An 18,749-nucleotide genomic window follows, 5' to 3' on the forward strand; every position below is an offset into this window, starting at 1 on the left:
TGAAGTATTCTGAAATCCTTGTATTTTTTAATTATGTTTTATTTATTTTGCTACTACATTGGTCCCAGTTTTTCCCCCTTCGCCTCACTCCACCCAACAACCCCTACATCTCAGTCAATCCCTCCACCATTGTTCATGTCCATGCATCATGAATATAAGTTCTTTGGCTACTCCATTTCCTATACTGAACTTTACATCCCCATGGCTATTCTGTAAATATGGATTTGTACTTCTTAATCCTTCATCTCTTCACTGGTTCCTCCTATACCACCCTCCCATCTGGCAACCGTCAAGACGTTCCCCATATCTACGATTCTGTCTCTGTTTGCTTAGTTTCTTTTTAGATTCAATTGCTGATAGATATGTATTTGTTGCCATGTTATTGTTCACAGTTTCAATCTTCTTTTGTTTAAATAAGTCTTTTTAACAGTTCATATAATAGTGGTTTGGAAATGATGAACCTCTTTAGTTTTCCCTTGTCTGAGAAGCTCTTTATCTGCCCTTCAATTTTTTTTAATTTATTTATTTTTTAATATATTTTATTGATTATGCTATTACAGTTGTCCCATTTTCCCCCTTCACTCCCCTCCACCCTGTATACCATCTCCCACCCATATCCCCCCCTTTAGTCATGTCCCTGTGTCATATTATCAGTTCTTTAGCTTCTGTATTTCCCATACTATTCTTACCCTCCCCCTATCTATCTTCAACCTACATTCTATGCTACTTATTCTCTGTACCTTTCCCCCCTTTCTCCTCCTCCCACCCCCCTGCTGCTAGCCCTCCATGTGCCCTCCATTTCTGTGCTTCTGTTCCTGTTCTAGTTGTTTACTTAGTTTCTTTTGGTTTTGCTTTAGGTGTGCTTGTTAATAATTGTGAGTTTGCTGTCCTTTTACTATACATGTATTTCCTTTATCTTATTTTCTTAGATAAGTACCTTTAACATTTCATAAAATAAGGCCTTGGTGATGATGAACTCCTTTAACTTGACCTTATCTGAAAAGCACTTTATCTGCCCTTCCATTCTAAATGAGAGCTTTGCTGGGATGTAGGTCCTTGTCTTTCATGACTTGGAATATTTCTTTCCAGCCCCTTCTTGCCTGTAAGGTCTCTTTGGAGAAATCAGCTGACAGTCTGATGGGAACTCCTTTGTAGGTGACTGTCCCCTTATCTCTTGCTGCTTCTAGGATTCTCTCCTTCGTTTTTACCGTGGCTAATGTAATTATGATGTGCCTTGGTGTGTTTCTTCTTGGGTCCAACTTCTTTGGGGCTCTCTGAGCTTCCTGGATTTCTTGGAAGTCTATTTCCTTTGCCAGAGTGGGGAAGTTCTCCTTTATGATTTGTTCAAATATGTGTTCAATCTGTTGCTTTTCCCCTTCCCATTCTGGTACCCCTATAATTCGGATGTTGAAACATTTAAAGATGTCCTGGAGGTTCCTAAACTTCTCCTCATTTTTTTGAATTCTTATTTCTTCATGCTTTCCTGCTTGATTGTTTCTTGCTTCCTTCTGGTCCACTCTATTGTTTTGCGTCCCAGTTTCCTTCCCTTCACTATTGGTTCTCGGAGCATCTTCCTTCATCTCTTTTATGGTAACCTGCATTTTTCATGTAATTTGCGCCCAAAATCAACCAATTCTGTGAGCTTCCTGATCACCAGTGTTTTGAACTGTGCATCTGATAGATTGGCTATTTATTGGTTGCTCAAAAGGATGAGTCCTGGGGGACTGATCTGTTTGTCTGTTGGAAATATCTCTCTCTCTCTCTCTCTCTCCTTTTTTTTTTTTTCAGTCTGGTTGCTCTTGTTACGGTGGGGGGCGGAGCCTTAGGTGTTCACCTGGGCTGGGCACCCCAGTTGCTAGATTGTGACGTTGTACGTGGGGGCGGGGATGGGAGGGAACAATGGCGGTAGTTCCATTCTGCAGGAATCTCAGTTCCTTCTCTGGGATCCTTGGTTGGGAGCTCTGCCCTGCTCCACAGTCGCCGCCTCACTGGGTCTGCCAGCAGCTGCTTGCATACTCAGGGTCCACCACTGCAATCTTGCGTGTCCCAGAAGACTCACGTGCTCCCTGTGCCTTAAGTGCCCAGTTCTCCCTGATCTCCGGGCGCACCACAATCCGCGGCTGCTCCTCCTCTCTGCCCCTCCTACCAGTCTGGAGAAACGGGTCTACTTCAACTTTTTGGCTGTTTGACTTCCATTCAGATAAATTCTCTATCAGTTCTGGGTGTTATTCTAGCTCTAAATTATTGTTCTAATCTTGGTTGTGCGTGGAGGTACGGTGTATCCACCTATGCCTCCATCTTGCCGGAAGTCCTGCCCTTCAATTCTAAATGATAGCTTTGCTGAGTAGAATAATCTTGGTTCTACCAAGATTACAAAGTAGGTCCCTACTTTTCATGACATTAAATATTTCTTGCCAGTCCCTTCTAGCCTGCAATTTCTTTTCAGAAATCAGCAGTCAGTCTTATAGGAACTGACCTGTAGGTAACCAAAATCCTTTCTCTTGCTGCTTTAAAGAATCTCTTTTTATCTTTAACCTTGGCATTTTAATTATGATGTGCCTTTGTAGTGGACCTCTTTGCATCCGTCTTGTTTAGGACTCTGTGCTTCCTGGGCTTGTATGTCTATGCCTTCAACAAATTAGGAAAGTTTTCAAATATATTTCCAATGTCTTGCTCTTTCTTTTCTCCTTCTGGCACCCCTATGATATGAATATTGGAGTATTTGAAGTTGTCCCAGAGGCTACTTGCACTATCATCATTTTTATTTTTTTATTCTTTTTTCTTCTTGTTCACATTGGTTGTTTTTAATCTTCCTTATTTTCCAAATCATTGATTTGATTCTCAGCTTCATCCACTCTACTGTTGTTTTCTTGTAAATTGTTCTTTTTTCAATTAGTGTATCCCTTTGTTTCTGATTGGGTCTTTTTTATGCTGTTGAGATCCTCAATAAATTCCTTTAGCATCCTTGTAACCAATGTTTTGATAGATTGCTTCTGATAGACTGCCTCTGATAGATTGCTTATCTCCATTTCTTTTAGCTCTTTTTATGGAGTTTTGATCTATTCTTTCATTTGAGCCATGTTTCTTTGTCTCCTCATTTTGGCAGCATCCCTGCGTTTGCTTTTATGCTTTAGGTAGAGCTTCTTCAACTCCATGTCTTGATAGTGTGGCCTAATGTAGTAGGTCTCCTATAGTGTCCCATGGCCTAGCCTCCCCTATCACTCAAGTTGCATATTAGAGGTGCACATTTCTTTGGGTTGAGTACACCCTCTTCTTATAGATGAGCCTTGACTGCATTTGGCAGGTCAGTAGGAGGAATTTACCCAGGCCAGTCAGCTACGAGGACTGATTGTGACTACTGACCTCCAACCTCTGTACTCCGTGGAGGATCAGCTGTGTGGGGGGAGGGTGGTAGTGCTCCAACTTGGTCAACGTAGTCTGTAGCTATCTAACTAAAAATTATTTTAGTAAGAATTTAGTGTCTTCTTTAAGATGAAGAAGAAGATCAAAAATATGAACAACAAAATGGCAATAAATATACATCTATCAAAGTTGAATCTAAAAAACAAAATAAACAGAACAGAAACAGAATCAAAGATACAGAGAATATTTTGATGGTTCCCAGATAGGAGGAGAGTTGGGGGAATGAGCAAAAAAGAAGGGATTAAGAAGTACAAATTGGTAGTTACAAAATATGGACATATAAAGTACGGCACAGGGAATACAATAGTCAAAAAACATATATGCATGACCCATGGACATGGACAATAGTGTGGGGATTGCGTGAAGGAGCCAGAGGTGGGAGGTTGGTATAGAGGTACAAAGGGGGAAAAATTAGGACAATTGTAATAGCATAAACAATAAAATACAATAAAAAATAAATAAAATAGAAGCCCTGGCTGGTGTGGCTCAGTGGATTAAACACCAGCCTGCCAACCAAAGGGTGGCAGGTTCAATTCCCAGTCAGGGCATATGCCTGGGTTGCAGGCCAGGTCTCTGGTATGGGGCACATGAGAGGCAACCACACATTGATGTTTCTCTCCCTCTCTCCCTCTATAAAAATAAATAAATAAAATCTTAAAAAAATTAAATAAAATGAAGTAAAAAAAAGACAGTAAACTCTCTGTTTACTTCTGCTTAATCATACGCCACTATAATGATTTTTTATTTTCTAATGACATAAAACACACACATCACACACCATAGCAATCAAGTGTTAAAAAGTAAATGGTATATAACACAGGAAAGAATAAGATTAAAATAGGATCATAAAGCATCAAATATATAATAAACATCATCACTGGCCTTCTAATTTATAAAAACTATCTCACCTCAAGATGACAGCAATTGCAATGATTATTACACATATTTCAATAACAAAATGTTTTATTGACATTCCATGACCCACAGTACATAGTGAAAAGCAAAAGAAATCTAAGTAGCCATGGTGCTAATTTTTACTTCACTGTGAAATTTTACTAAGATTGCTAATACTTAAAACTTTCCTTTAGAATTTTTTTCAAAAGTTGTAGTAAATTTTTTAATTTATTTTTATTTTTATTTTTTTTAATTCTCACCTTTATTTTTAATATTTATTTATGTTTAGAGATGGTAAGGGAGGGAGAAAGAGAGAGAGAGAAACATCAATGTGTCGTTGCCTTTCATGTGGCCCCCACTGGGGACCTGCCCGCAACCCAGGCATGTGCCCTGACTGGGAATTGAACCTGCAATTTTCGGTTCACAGCTCACGCTCAATCCACTGAGCTATGCCAGCCGGGGCCTAGAATTTTTTTTAAATGTAAAGAAGAGGAAATAATGCTGAAACAAGTAAATTAATTTGCAAAATACTTCTCTAAAATATTTAAAGAGTCAAATTAATGATATAGCTAAAGAAATTGAAATATAATGTAATGATGAATAATAGCCATGAAAAAACTTGTAATTTTTAAAAGATTAGAAGCTAAAGCAAGCTAAAACAAGGTAACCATTTTAAATTTACAAAATTTGAACACTTTTGGAACATGAATATACTTAGGCTTGAATAATATTTAATAAAATAGTTACTCTTTTTCAGTATTATGAAGAATGCAAACAAGCAAAATCTTCCTTGAAAGGAAATTGGCAGTATGTTATCAAAAACTTATGACTCACTAATCCATTTCTAGGAATCTACTCCTAAGTTCAGACATGCAACTGATGGATATATTTATAAGGATGTTTACAGACAAGTTATTTGTAACCTTAAAAAATTGGAAAACCTTCTAAATATTTCATAATGTGTTGAAGGTTAAATAAATTATAGTGCAACTATAGGCTGCTAATGTCAGCCATTTAAAAAATGTTTCCTGGGAATGTTTAATAGCATTCACAAGGGGAATATTCACATGTTAAAAGGAAAAGTTTGAATGTAGATTATATCATTCAATATATATTTATTTAGTGTCTAAATGTGCAATGCATGATCTTACTAGGCAATACACACAACACATATCACAACTATAGGTGAAAATGTCTTCTACCATAATTACAATTTTAGTACATGGAATGCAAGACCTAAAAAAAAAAAAAAAAAAAAAAAAACCTTTAGTACAGAGATTGTATAAGTACACTAAACCTTCATGAACTATAGAAGAAAGCCAATGGATTATATCTAAACTTGATAAATTGATAAATAAGGCATAGTTTTAATATATTGATTAATAAGAAAATTATCAAGACAGTTAAAAACAAACATTTGAATATAGTTTCTTCTGAAAAGTTGAAATTGTGAGGGGATTGGAGCAGCAATGAGTCAAAGGCTCTTGCTTTTTGTAGGGCTTATAAGCCCTACTACATTATTTGATTTTTATTAACATGCACTTTCATTTCATAAACAGAATGCCCTAGAATGCCCTTTTAAAAGCTGGTAGTACATGGGAGGCCAATAAATAATACTCCTCTTTCTCATCCAAGGTCAGAACTAACTGAGAGGCACACAAAGGAATCAGACAGCTGGAGATAAAATATCAAATTCATTAAAAGTTTAATTGAAGAATGTGACTTATGTATCTAGCACAACAGGCTTCCTAACATTTTACCACTAAATTACCCTTTACCCATGCTACAGCACAGCTGTAGAACAGCAGGCTACCCTCACAACAGTGAACAGAGAGCAGAGTAGGATGCGCACATGCTGCACCTAGGCTGAGGCTAACAATCAAAAGGAGACAGGAGCTGAAGCAAATGTATTCTGTTTCTTCTTCCAGAGTCTCTGATCATCTCTATGAAATCACTCACTAGCCATCTACTAATCAAACATATATAAGACATATGCTACGTGCCAGGTACTTTGCTACATGCCGTGCTAGGCTGAGCAAGCAATAAGGTAGGTAAGAGAAGACTGCTGTTCTCAATAGCTCACACCCAGGTGAGAGAGACACATCACATATAAGGGAGACATGTGTACAAATAACTAGACAGGATGCTATATATCTCCTTTAATGATTCCCTCTGGTACCAAGAATCTGCTTTGGGGAGACTTTTTTGTTCATCAATTATTTGTCCATATAAAGATAGCATTTTTTTTTAGTTTCCTTTCATCTTTGCATATAATATTTATATTATCTAAGTAAAGCTGCAATTGTCTAACTTGAATTCTTCAATTGCCTGTAACCCTGTATTACTTTTGAATGCGCTTTCCAGGATAATTTTTTTCACTTGTGTTTTAAAATATCCTTCTTTTTCATAATATTTAATTTTTGTGGCAGTTTTCAAATTTATTGATGTCTTTCAACAATAAAATTCATCTTATTCTTGCATTTCCCAGGTAATTTTTCTGTTGATGCTAACCATGAACACTAAAATAATGAATTTTGAAGGTAGTAAGGCACTAAAATGAACTTTGAATTGGAAAAATCAATCTGTTTCATAGAATTTGGTCACAAGTTTTTCTGCAAAAATTTTTTCTAATACAGAAACAAAAATTACTAACATAACCCAATAAAACCCACAGTATTCTAGTGATTTACAAAATTATGTTTAAACAAAATAAGGAATAGATATTCAATTATTAAGATTCAAAAAGGGTAGCTCAACTAAGTATTATGATAAAACAGAATTTTAATATTATTTTTGTCAACTTTTGGAAATAAAGTCCACTGTCTGAAACACATGCTTAATTATACTTATCACTAATATGCAACTATAATGCTTTAAAGTGCAACAGATCATTACTTTTGATTAGAATCGATTGATCTTCATTTCCTGAGGACTTCTGGCAAGATGGAGGAATAGGTGGATGCACCGTATCTCCTCACACAACCAAGATTAGAACAACAATAATTTACAGACAGAATAACACTCAGAACTGACAGAGGATTTATCTGAATGGAAGTCGGACAGCCAAGAAGTTGAAGTAGACCCATACTTCCAGACTGGTAGGAGACTACAACGAGCCGGGTGGGCGCGGGGTTGGCACGGGTCAGCAGTGTGTGGAGGTCGGGGAAAATTTGGCGCGAAATTGGCGCGACAGCCATCTGGGGTGCAAGAACGCAGCGGTGATCCCTGAGTACGCAAGCTGCAGCTGGCAGACCCAGTGAGGCAGCGATTGTGGACCAGGGCAGAGCTCACAGCCCAGGAGCCCAGAGAAGGGTCTGAGCCCAGGAGAATGGAACTACCGCCATTGTTCCCTCCCATCCCCGCTTCTGCCCCTGCCCCCACATATAATGTCACAATCTAGCGACTGGGGTGTCCAGTCCCAGTGAACACCTAAGGCTCCGCCACCCACCGTAACAAGAGCGACAGACCGGGAAAAAAAAAAAAGGAGAGACAGGGAAAGACCTAAGATATGTTTCCAACAGAACAGATCAGTCCCCCAGGACTCATCCTTTTGAGCGACCAAGAAGTAGCCAATCTATCAGATGCACAGTTCAAAACACTGGTGATCAGGAAGCTCACGGAATTGATTGATTTTGGGCGCAAATTAGATGAAAGGATGCAGGTTACCATAAAAGAGATGCAGGAAGATATGCGGAGGAGAGCCTATAGTGAAAGGAAGGAATCTGAGTCTCAAAACAATACAGTGGACCAAAAGGAAGATAGAATCAACCAAGTAGAAAAGCATGACGAAATAAGAATTCAAAAAAACGAGGAAAAGCTTAGGAGCATCAAGGACACCTTTAAATGTTCCAACATCCGAATTATAGGGGTACCAGAATGGGAAGGGGAAAAGCAACAGATTGAACACATATTTGAACAAATCATAAAGGAGAACTTCCCCATTCTGGCAAAGGGAACAATCTTCCAAGAAATCCAAGAAGCTCAGAGAGCCCCAAAGAAGTTGGACCCAAGAAGAAACACACCAAGGCACATCATAATTACATTAGCCACGGTAAAAATGAAGGAGAGAATCCTAGAAGCAGCAAGAGATAAGGGGAAAGTCACCTACAAAGGAGTTCCCATCAGACTCTCAGCTGATTTCTCCAAAGAGACCTTACAGGCAAGAAGGGGCTGGAAAGAAATATTCCAAGTCATGAAAGACAAGGACCTACATCCCAGATTGCTCTATCCAGCAAAGCTCTCATTTAGAATGGAAGGGCAGATAAAGTGCTTTTCAGATAAGGTCAAGTTAAAGGAGTTCATCATCACCAAGGCCTTATTTTATGAAATGCTAAAGGGACTTATCTAAGAAAAGAAGATAAAGAAAAAACATGTATAGTAAAAGGACAGCAAACTCACAATTATTAACAAGCACACCTAAAGCAAAACCAAAAGAAACTAAGTAAACAATTAGAACAGGAACAGAACCACAGAAATGGAGGGCACATGGGGGAGGGAGGGGGAAAGAGGGGGAAAAGGTATAGAGAATAAGTAGCATAGAATGTAGGTTGAAAATAGATAGGGGGAGGGCAAGAATAGTACGGGAAATATAGAAGCTAAAGAACTCATAAATATGACACATGGACATGAACTAAAGAGGGGGAATGTGGGTGGGAGAGGAGGTACAGGGTGGAGAGGAGAGAAGTGGGGAAATGGGACAACTGTAATAGCATAATCAATAAAATATATTTAAAAAAAAAAGAATCGATTGATCTTCATTTTCTTTCTTAAAGTAGACTTGTCTTACAAGCTTCCCATATTTCTAAAGAAGCCATGATTATAATTAAAGCTACTTTTTATGTTTATTTTGCCAGTTAAATAATAAGCATAAGAAAGGGTTGAAAAATAAGTACTATAAGTTTATATAAGTACATGTCAGTATTATCATATATTTTAATTTTTTCCTATTTTACAACTCCAAATTTTTACATAAAATATTAGGACATTTTCATATTGTTTTTCTTTCCTGCCCACTATAAAGAATTCTCTTTTGCCTCTTAAATTCTTGAGTTTCGGTGTGTAGATCAGGGTACCAGATGAGGGAAAGGTGTTTTAGCTAGTTAGATTGTTTTAAATTGGCAATGACAAAAGAGTTGCTTGCAGAAGAAAATTATGGAAAAGAAAGAAAAGAAAAGAGAGCAAGAAGGCAATGATCAATTAAGGCTGGCTTTAGAAAATGTTTCAAGTCTGAGGATGAAAGTTTAGGGTTATCTGTTCTACCATGTCATACAGGAAAGAAATGTGAAACAAATTTAAAGAAATTTTGTTTCCCTGGCTTGTGTGGCTCAGTAGATTGAGCTTTGACCTGCGAACCGGAAGGTCACAAAAGGTCACTGGTTCAATTCCCAGTCAGGGCATATGCCTGGGTTGCAGGCCAAGTCCCCAGTTGGGGGCATGTGAGAGGCAATCCATCCATGTATTTCTCACCCATTGATGTTTCTCCCTCTCTCCTTCTCCCTCCCTTCCATTCTCTCTAAAAAAATAAATAAAATCTTTAAAATCAAGAAATGCTATCACATATTATGATTGAAACCATTAGTAAATTAAGTTGCTCTCCATATTTTTAGGGATGTGGTATTATATTTTTCATGTTTTTTTTTCTCCAATCACACATCATGTTAGGTTGATTTCAGAGTGAGAGCAATGTGGTCCAGCTTTAATTGTATTGCAACATTGCTATACAAGGTGGTAGATATTTAATCTGTAATTTCAAAGAAAACTAGTCTTATTATTAAATTTCTTCCTTAAGTTTTGTTATGAGCTATACCATAATAAACCAGATGATTAGGAAGCTAATATATTTTGCAGTTTGATTATAAATACCAAATACATTATGAGTAAAAATTTAAGACTAGAGTATATGACCACACAATTGAAACCAATTGTGACATGAAGAGAGCAGAATAATGTATAACTAACATTTATTGAATGCTTACTCTGTGCCAGGTTTTTTCTAAGCAGCTGACATGTGTTAATTAATTAAATACGCTCACTACAACTCTATGACATAGAACTAGATTTCTCCATATTTTTCTAAAGAGTGAACTGAGGCAAGGAAAGGATAAATAAAATGCTCAGGGTCAACAGCCCAGTTGGTGGACAGTGGTACTGTATTCAAACCCAGACAGCCTGGTTCAGAGCATGTTATATTACCTCTCTAAACATGACTCATAATTAATTTATAAACTATAAAATACTTTATTACTGGTACTTGCCAAAATACAAAAAGCACTGGAATATAAAGGCATTTCATAATTAATAATAAAGCTTCTATAAGGAAATAAATTTTCACAATATGAAATTCAGAACAATCCTACTTTTGATAATGCAAACAATATACTTTGAACTGCATTTCATGTACGCACCTCACTTTACAGCTAGAGCTGCCATTGTTACCCCTACTGAGTAATGCACACATAAATCTTGGTGTGACTTATTTGAGAAAAAAAATAGCAAATCCACTTTCTCCTGCGTTTTTTTTTCTTAAGTGGGGAACATAGTATATCAGAGTGTTTGAGAGTTGTAAAAGGAAAATTTCACCAAGAACTTTTAGGAATAACTACTTTCTTCCATCCACAAAAGGATGGAAACTGCAGAGAGTGGTGATTAGATACATAGATAGATGATAGATAGATAGATAATTATACATAGCAACTTATTTAATGTATACTATCTATATTTGGCAAAACTAATAGATATAAATCTTATTGTTGAATCTGGGCTGCTTCCTGAGAAAGTTGTATCAGATTTCTCTATTGTTCCTTTATGGGCATAATAGGGCTGATGGGGTGAACCTGGGGACACAGATATCAGTTAAAATTCATAGCCACCTTAGAGAGGAATGCATGTAACAAAAATGTGGAAATGGTCCCAGCAAAGCAGTAAAAGGGTCAATCTGTGGACAAATATATCCAATTATCACCATGGCAACACTCACCATGGTAAAAAGGAGTAAGCTTTTCCCCTTCATCACAAAAGATAATTCTCCTAGGATGGCCTTGTACTAAGACTCCAACAACTGTAGTTGTTGAAATAAAACTGCCACTCTTAGAGGCAATTGTCTAAAAATGACTTTCTCATGGAACAGCCTGAGTCACTTCAAAAACAGTACGTAAGGGATTATTCTGAGAATGGTGAGAGCATTAGTAACATTCTGAGAGGGTGCTTCCAGAATCACCTAAACTAGACTGATTTCCAAACCATCCTATTATGCTGTTCCATAGGACTCCCTAAATGTGGGATTTAAAACCTAAAACCTTTTAAATTTGCAGATGAGTTCATCCACAAAGCTGTTTAGTTGACTCTGAAAATATTTTATGTGTTTTTTGTGAGTGGTCTTTGTATTGCAGAGAGATGAACGTTTTCAGATCATCAGAAAAATCTCATTTGGGTCACTTGAAATATCCACTACAACCATGTAGTAATTTCTTTTCTCTGCATGGGAAGTAGGTGAGATTAACAGACTGATTTGGGTCTGCTGTTCTTACTCAAAGAACTGTCAGTACCTATGGCTCTTTCCTAGAAAACAGGCTGTTTTCTCTGCTGGAGAAGAGAGTTTCTTGCAGTGTACATCCTCAGCTCAAAGCGATTTTGTTTAGATATCAGTCTTGTCTTTTTTACCTGTTTATATAAGGGATAAAGAGAAACTTGCCCTTGATGCTCCAGGTGAGGTGTGAGGATTATGAGCGGGTCGCACCATGAGCTCGCAATTTCTTCCCTGAGGAGAGTAATAAGAGAGGTTGGAACACCTTCACCCCTTCTGATATTAACCCAGTCCTGCTGGCAGGAGCACCACTGTAGATGCTGAACAAACTCTTTGTCATCCACTCCAAACGACTTGGCAAATTAGAGAATCCCACCTTCAAGCAGAGGGCAGGAGCAGTGCAGGCAGTATCTAGTTATTGCTTGTCACTGTAATTGAGATAGAATAAAGGGACAATGAAACTTTTCTGGCTTAAGTTTCCATCTTGAAGAGTTATTATTTTTCTCTTTGTTTTACAATAATTTCAACAAGTAGACTAACTGCAAATGGGAAAATATATACCTCTAGTTTTGACAAGCACTAGGACTACAGAAACCACCTAACTTTTGATTGAAATTCTCCAAATATTGACCTTAGGTAAGTGCAGTTCTGAAATGATGTAATAAGGAAACAAATAAAAATTAACAAATTAAAAAGTAAGTGGAAAGGATATAGAAAAATGTGCTGACATAATCATAAATTAGGAAGTAGGTATAATCCATGAGACTAAGAGCAGATGAAAATGTACATAAGTACTACAGTGGGTTACATTTTTGCTCCACATCAGTACAGGTTAACAGTTCTAATACTGATATCCAGATATGTTGGAATTGAAAAACTGAGTAAGCACAATAGATGGTGGGAGCCAGGTGTCTCTCTGTTACAGTGAGAGTTTAAGATAAACTAGTAAAGAAGGCTAGAATGATTCTGCAGTTGCAGATTAAAGTTGGAGACATCAGTAAGAACTCAGGTTTAGCTTAATAAGATACAGATGGTTACACACAGAAATATTTATAGATATGTATATATACATGGATTAGTATACATACACATATTTCCTTATTCTATCAGTTGAGATGGCCTAGAAACAATGATACTCCAAAAGCAAAGATCATACCTAGTATTCAGATCTGGTTTCTAGGACCACTCTCCAGAAAAAGGAACAAGAGATGTTTGGATAAGTAGCTAATTCTAGAATTGGCATAGGCAGCATATGACATGCCTGGGTCATCTTGTAGTATCAGAAAGTAAGGAGGTGCTCAAAATAAAACAAATCCCACAATGATGGGGTATGTCAAAGGGACAAGGAGGCCTACTGAAACAGCTCCCAATGACCAACACTGCCACAGTTTGAGCTAAAAATAAAGTAGTATTGAACTCTAACCCAGTGTAGAATTAATACCCATGAGTTCATACTAATATAAATTAATGATTGAATAAATAGATGAAGCACAAATTTCTCCTATAGAATTCTATATTTAGAATTACAGAATTTGGAATTCTATAATTCCAAATACAGAAGATCTCTGACTTACAACATTTCCACTTAAGACTTTTCAACTTTACAATGATGAGAAATCAATACACATTCAGTAAAAACCATATTGAGAATTTTGAATTTTGATCTTTTCCCAGGCTAGGTTTATGCAGCAAGATAGTCTCTCTTAAGGCCGGACAGAGGCAGTGAGCTGCAGCTCCCAGCCAGCCTCATGATCACGAGGGTTAAACAACCCACAGTCTACAGTGTGTTGTTGACTTATGATATTTCGATCTTGCAATGGGTTTATCGGGACTTAATGCCAATCAAAAATCAAGGAATATCTGTTATTTATGTAGATACTGTGCCCTTGAGGTGTAGCATAGGTCCCATTCTTTATAGTTGCGCCAAGTACAATGACTTCCTTCCAAAATTACCATATGGAAGGAGACAAAGAAAATGTTTTTACAGTAGAGAAATATAACAAACACTAACTACCTGAGCCAGGTAGTTGATTACCTGGCTAATCGAGGCCAACATCAATAGCTTAAGTCATGTGAAAAGCATGTACCTTTGATATAGTGCAATGAAAACAGCACTTTGCTTCTGTAGTCTTCCTCTCAGAATCTATAAAGTCAGTCCAATATTGAGAAAAATATCAGGAAAACAATAATTGATGGACATTCTACAAAGTACCTAACCACTACACTTCAAAACTGTCAGGGTCATTGAAAATAAGTCTGAGAAACTGTCACAGCCAAGTAAAGCTTAAGGACATGTGACAACTAAATATAACATGGTATCCTGAATGAAACTCCAGAACAATAAAAGGGCATTTGGTAAAAACAAAAAAAATCTGAATGAAGTTTTTACCTATTTGTATAGACTTTGGTCAATAGTAATATATCAATATTGGTTTATTAACCAATTATAATAAATATTGTAATATTGCAAATATTATAATATAACATTGTAATAAATGTACCATACTTGTGTAAGATGCTAATAATATGGAAAACTAAGGAGTATATGTTAATTCTCTATACTATCACTTCAATCTTTCTGTAATTCTAAAACTTTTCTAAAAAATAAAGCTCATCATTGATGGTAGCCATTCTCATTATGGTTTTAATTTGTATTTCTCTGATGATTAGTGATGTTGATCATTTTTTCATGTCTGTTAGCCATCTGTATGTCCTCTTTGGAGAAATGTCTATTCAGTTCCTTTGCCCATTTTTTAAATGTTTTTTTTGTCTTCCTGGCATTGAGTTGTATAAGTTCTTAAACAAGTCCTGGCAATCATGTGGAGAAAAAGGACCTTAGTGTACTGTTGGTTGAAATGCAGACTGGTGCAGTGGCTATGGAAAACAGTATGGATATTCCTCAAAAAATCAAAAATGGAACTGCTTTTTGGCCCAGCGATTCCACTTTTGGGAATGTATTCTAACAGATGCATCCTGACACACCAAATCAAAAGAATATATGTTCATAGCACTGTTATTTATAATAGCTAAGATCTGGGGAAAAAAAGCCAAATTCCCATCATTAAATGAGTGGATAAAAAAGATACGATACATTTATACAATGGAATACTCCACATCTATTAAAAAGAAGAAACTCTTACCTTTTGCAACAGCGTGAATGGATCTGGAGAACATTATGCTAAGTGAAATAAGCCAGTCAGAGAGAGGCAAATACCATATGATCTCAAGCATATGTAAAATTTAATGAACAAAGTAAACTGATGAACAAAATAGAAACAGAGGCATGGACGCATAGAACAGACGGACAACTATCAGAGGGGAGGGGTACTAGATGAAAGAAAGTGAGGGGATTAGCCAAAGAACATATATGGATAACCCGTAGAATCAAACAACAGTGTCATCATGGCCAGAGGGAAGGTGGGGGAAGGTTTCGAGACAGGTGGGCAAAAGACAGGTGAAATAAAGACATCTCTAATAGTTGTAAATGATAAAAATAAAAATAAAATAGAATAAAAACGCCATATAAAATGAAAGAAAAAATAAAGTTTATTAGATAAAAATATACATCTCATTGTGTGTGTGCAATTGAGTTTATGTGAGTTTTGCAAGCACAGGCAATATTCTCTGAATTAACATAATTTTAACTTCTTTTTTCAATTGTTGTTCGGTTACTGTTGTCCTCATTGTCCCCTCATTTATCTCCCCTGCCTTACCCACCCCCACTTCCCACATTCATTCCTCCCTATCCCGTTGTCTTTGTCCATGGGTCCTTTATACATGTTCCTTGATGACCCTTCCCCTACTTTCCCATTTTTGTACTTTTTCATATTTTTTATTGTTTACTCCTGGTTATTTATTCTTCCACTTGTGTTTTAAATAAAGCTATTCTTTCCATGTGGAGAATTGCTGGGGAGGGAGGAGCACTTTCTACATGACAGCAGCCAGGACTGCACGGCTTACTAACACGCACCATGTCTTCCTCCCTTGTCCTCTCATTCTCTGCCCTGCCACACTTCTACTTTCCACCAAATAACCTCTTTGTTACCAAGACCTTGTGTTAGGCTCTGCTTTGAGGGAAACAAAAAGTAAGATACCTTCATTTTTTTTAAAAAAGAATAAAGATGTTTTATAACTGTAGTTTATCCTGTGAGAGCTTCTTTAGCTGATTCCAGGGGGTTGGTGTGAACTTTATTCTCTTTTAGTAATTTCTGTGTAATTGGTGATTGGTAATTTGAGTTCCTTTATTATCAGATGGATGTTTTGGAGAGTTTTATTGATTTAAAAGTAGCTAAGCTTTCTACAATTGTAGCTAGAGGATGTGGTATATAAAAATCTCTATTATTAAAATATATTTTGCCTGCTTTCATTATGAGCATATTATCAATTTTTACAAATACTCCTTTTGTATAAGAGAAGGCATAGTCCCTGTTGAGTATAGGATCTCTATATAAATCTGTTGATGTGAATGAACATTCTACTAATATTATTTAATATATATCCATCTTGTTCTATCAGATAAATCAGTTTTAAATATTATATTCTGGGTCAATGATAAAAACTTATATTGTCTTAAAGATAGATGATAAAATTATATCCTGGTTATTTCTAGATTTTCCTTTGAATATTTCATTGATAATATTATTTAGGGCATGCATTTTTGCTTACTTTATCTTTACATAGTTTAAAGATAACTTAGAACTATGAACTTTCGTTTGTTCTTGTTTTAATTTTGCTACATCTGCCTTCTTTTGGTTTTTCATTTGCCTGATATAATTTTGCCTGGTTCTTTATTTTTAACTTTTCCCTTCTACTTCCTTTGAAATATGTTTAGCTAAATGCTAGATTTTTTTTCACCCACCCAAGATGACAAGTCCCTATTTTTTGATTGTGAAAGCCAATATTTTACCTACTTTTAACTGATCAATTTTTACTACTTTCCTTATTTTATATTTACTATTCAACTATTTTCCCCTAATTTTCTTTGTAGGTAAATGTCATATGCAGTTATATTTTTATTCCCTTTCTTTTATTTTTTAAAAATATTTTATTTATTTAATTATTTAGATAGATGGGAAGGCAGAGAGATAGAGAGGGAGGGAAACACTGATGTGCTAGAGATGCATCCATTGGTTGCCTCTCACATGCCCCCAACTGCGGACCTGGCCTGCAACCTAAGCATGTGTCCTGACCACGAATTGAACTAGTGACCTTTTGGTTTGCAGACCAGAGCTCAGGTTCTGGTCCACTGAGCCACACCAGCCAGGACTTTTCTTTTTTTTTAGTAAGTTCTAGTATGTGTACCAGTTTTACTTTTTACTCTCCTATTCCCAACTTATTTTAAAATATCAATGATATCTTTCACAAAGTTTCCTCATTGGTCTACTTCCTTATTTAAAACATTAAAGTTTTAGAATTATAGTCTATTCACTCAGTTCAGCTATCCCTCTGAAAAATCTTTGGTGTAGTATACTCCCCAGCTCAACATCCCACTCCATCAATAACTTTATTTTTCTCTAACATAATTGAACCTTTTGGATTCTAGGATCATTAGAGTTTCTCTTAAAATTTGTCTCTTCTATTTCAAAAATCCTTACTTTATCATTCTATTACAAACTCCTAAGCAATAATTCTAATTCCTTAAGATCTGTAGCTCTCTCTGTAAGATTTACTGCTCCCCATTCTTTTCTCTCCTCTTTTTTTCCCTCTAGTTTGAAAGCTGTCTTATAATTCAATTATCATTTGCTAGAATACATTCAAAAGTATTTTTGTGAGACAGGATATATAATTGTCATTCTATCTGAATCCTTGCAAGCTCAAAATGTTCTTCACTTGCTCCCATGGGTGAATGGCTGTACTGAAGAATGATTTCTTGATGGCAATCCTCTTCTCCCAGTAGACTGTTGTCATTGTTGTGCCACATGCTAGTTCCTGGCATTACAGATGAGAAGTCTGATACTAGTTGTTAATCTTTTCTTCCTTCTGGAAAGAGCTTTCTTTATCCTTGAAATGCAGAAATATCACCATGTCATCTTCTTTCAAATGAATCCTATCTGAGACACAGTGAGCCTTGTAAATCTGTAGTCTTTGTCAGCAAAGGGAATTTTATTTTGTTTGGTACTTCTCTGTTTATTTTTTTTTTTCTATTGCTGAAACTATCCCCAAGTCTCTTCTCTTTTCTTCATAATTTTCATCTCTCTTTGTGTTTTTGTTTCTGTTTTGACTTAAATTATTTCACTTAATCTTCCAAACCATTAATTTATTTCTCAGAAGGGATTATTCATGTTTCAGTTAATTTAATGAGATTTTTTTTCTTAAAAAAATCTAGAAAGTTTTTAATGCTAAAATTTTATCCTGGAAACTTTCATAGCTTTTTTTTTAAGGTTAGTTCTGTTCTTCCATCACTTTTAGACCATTGAGCTATCAGGGTTTAGCCTGGTCTCCTCATTTCTGGTTACTGAATGTGCTCAAGTGATTACCACTTCATCTTTGCTCATATTTGATCTCCCTCCACTTCTCTGTCTGCTAGGCTCCTTCAAACAGGGATAAACTAGCAAGTGATGGAAGATACAGTAAAAGAAAAGGGGAGGAGAAAAAGAAGGTACAGCAGTTGGTTGGTTTGTTCATCTTTTCTGATGAGACAAAGTTGTTTTGTTTTGTTTGTTTTGATGTTACTTCTCTTTTGATGCAGAAGAAAGAGCATCTTTGCTCTCTGGTCTTACCCAATATTCCTCTTCCAACCACAGAGACAATGAACAAATCATCCCAGTAGTTTGTTTCCAGAATTGCTGGATTCAGCTTGTTTTCTTCTAGGTACATGGCCCCTGGAAAGCACAGCCATCCTCAAGAAGGAACTGCCAGTAATCCTGTTAAGAAAGCTCCCAACTCAAACCCACCAACAGTCACATCACAG

Source organism: Phyllostomus discolor, chromosome 4, assembly GCF_004126475.2.
Source record: "Phyllostomus discolor isolate MPI-MPIP mPhyDis1 chromosome 4, mPhyDis1.pri.v3, whole genome shotgun sequence".
Taxonomy (NCBI): domain Eukaryota; kingdom Metazoa; phylum Chordata; class Mammalia; order Chiroptera; family Phyllostomidae; genus Phyllostomus; species Phyllostomus discolor.